Raw genomic sequence first — 2,999 nt, 5'->3', positions numbered from 1 at the left:
TATTATTAATATTAATTATGTTAATATATTGATTAATAATATTTATAAATAATATATTTAATATATTGATATATTTATTGATAAATATTAATTATTAATAAATAATTATTAATTATCAATAAATCCAACATAGGATCTATTAATAATTAATATATTTATTTATATACCAAAACATACTAAAATTTATTTATAATAAGGAATATATTTTTTAATATATGTATAATATTAAATTAAACAATGTTTATGTAACTATATATTTATGTAAATGTATTTCAATATTTAAAATAATCAATATTGTTAGTGTTTATGTAAGTGGGCAATAAATAGACATCGAATGGACTGAAAAAAATATTATTACTTGAATTGTTTATTCAAGAGTATTGTATAAGATTACCCCCAATTAAGCATAGTAATCCTTTTCTAATACTATCTTCTATAGTAATTTTTTTACCAACAAAATATGACAAAGTTTATTTTTTTCGTAATTATTTTTGTAGATAAATAATTTTAAGGAATCGTCGGATTATTTCATAAGCGGACATATTCCAACCAAACAAACCTTTAGACACAATTGCTTCACCTATAGAGCTAGCTTTACAGGATATCATCATAAGTTTCAAAATACCATGCATGGATTCCTATGTGGCATTTAATTGAGAAATGCATGGTCAATACTTCTCAAATGCTTTCACATGATAAATACAACTACGTAAATGCAGTACTTATACATGCTATCATACTTGGTAAGATGTGTGAGACCGGATGGTCTCAAAACACATCAAGAGTGGGCTTCTGAAGTTCCTTGTTCAGCCAGTTAAATGGAAATATGAAAATATGTCATCTTTGTTTCTCATCAAATAACCCTAATGTTCTACTATTACAATCTCAAATATAGCATACAAGATAAAATAATTTGTTTTGGAGACATTCTTCCAGAATTTAGTGAGCAAGTATCTCTCTCTCTCTCTCTCTCTCTCTCTCTCTCTTTCTCTTTTTAGTAGATTTTCTTTTTCTAGTGAACAAGTATCTCATGTTGTACAAGCATACAACCCTAAGGTAATAGAACAAAAAGTAATAGATGAAACGAAAGAGAAAAAAAATCACAAACTAAGATGAGGATTTACATGGTTTAGCTAAATTAATCCGTGACCTATATATCAAGAGAGATCTATTCATTTAGTTCATATTCGCCACAATTTAAGAGCAAACTATGCAAGGGAAAAATCACCTTAAAAATGAAGACAAGTATTTATTTAGAATTTCCTGAAAAACAAACAGGAGGGTAAGTTGTCAAGTATGACAGAATCTCTTTCTTGTAGAGGCTTCAAAAAATTCTAAAAGAAAAGCATCACCATCCTGCAACTCTCTCTCTCTCTCTCTCTCTCTCTCTCTCACGCGCACACAGACACATTTCAACTCTTGTAAGTGAACACCAATAACATGTCAGATCTCCTAGATCTGACATAGAGTTAAGAGAGGTAAGAGATTTGGCTTCAACACTGCTATATGAAATAACCAAACAAAATATCTTTGTTTTACAAGGGTGAATGACTCTTGTTGAGATTCTAATTATGCAATTATCAGATTAACCAAACAAGCTTTGAACTCATGATAGTTAGCAAATGATCAAGATTGATTCATTGCATAATTAAGCAAACATATTATCAAATCAAGACTGAGTTTCTATCTATTTTGTAAAGCCGAAGTATTTGTTTCCTAATTGAATGAGCCTATTAACCGAGCCAAGCCCAAGCTTTTATCTATGTTTATAAGAGCAGTTAGAGTTGCCTTGTTTATGAATCAAGCTTTAACTGGTCCATGAGCTTGTCATGTATCTCAATTGGACGATGCCTGCAAGCAAGACATCCTAGTGGAAATTATTTGTTCTCCTCCAGAATCTATGGCTGAAACTGTTCTGCTAGATGAGATGTCATCCTCCAAAACTAGATTTCTTGAAGGCAATGATCTTGTGGAGGCTCCTTTCTCTCTTCGAATATTTGTTACGTACCCTAGTGATAGGATGACAGCACGATTTTGTCCATATGGATCCAAGAACTTTTCAATCATATATATAGAACTGATGGTCAAATCGATGAGGTTTATGCAGTCTTTCTACAGCAATCTCATGCTTGATAGAGCCAATGCTCATCTGCATACCCAGTACTGTAGACTGTAGTAAGCATATCAGATTCAACAGCCATTATGTAACGTTTGAAAACGATCAGATCAGAGATCAGAGATCAGAGAGAGAGAGAGAGAGAGAGAGAGAGAGAGAGAGAGAAGTAATAAATCAAACGGAAGCTGTCATCACATTGATTCAAAACCCCACTTCTTCCCGTTGCTCGCATATACGAGGTCGAGGTTGAGGTTAATTACCGAGCCGGCAACCTCAACGCCCAGGGCCAGGAGGGGACGGTGAAATGCTCCCCCTCCCGCACGTCCCATCAACCAAATTATATTTACGGTCACACACGGATTGGGTGTGAGTTTGGGTGCGTTTTCCGGGGAGTGGGGCGGGGTACGAAAAGGCCGTCAACGGCGACGACCGCAGTGCGGAGCGGGCCACGTCAACGGACATCGTCCAACGTGGTCGGGTCGCTTACCTGTCAGGCACTTAGACGCTGACAGTCGCCTCGATACCCGAGCTCGGACACCTACCCATTTCCCTCCTTCTCACTCCTGTTTTATTTATTAATACTTTACCCCACTTCCCTCCTTTTGCATGGAGAACATCCCAATACCCGGATATTTCACTACACCCTAGTCCTCCCCTCATCTCTCTCTCCTCCCCCTCCCCCAAATAAAAGAAGACGAATTATTGCGGAAGTAGCTGGAGAATTATTCTGGTGTTCAGATTGATTCACACGCTAAATGAAGGAGAAAACAAAAAGAAAGAACGTGATAGGGATGGCATCATATCGTTCTAAATATTAGCCATGAAGCTAATAAATGGTTTCTCACGAGACATTTAGTGATCCAGGCACCTCTCTCCGTGAAGG

The sequence above is a fragment of the Phoenix dactylifera genome, unplaced genomic scaffold, assembly GCF_009389715.1.
Source record: "Phoenix dactylifera cultivar Barhee BC4 unplaced genomic scaffold, palm_55x_up_171113_PBpolish2nd_filt_p 000046F, whole genome shotgun sequence".
Classification (NCBI taxonomy): domain Eukaryota; kingdom Viridiplantae; phylum Streptophyta; class Magnoliopsida; order Arecales; family Arecaceae; genus Phoenix; species Phoenix dactylifera.
The sequence above is the reverse complement of the archived record's forward strand: the minus strand, read 5'-3'. Positions refer to the sequence as shown.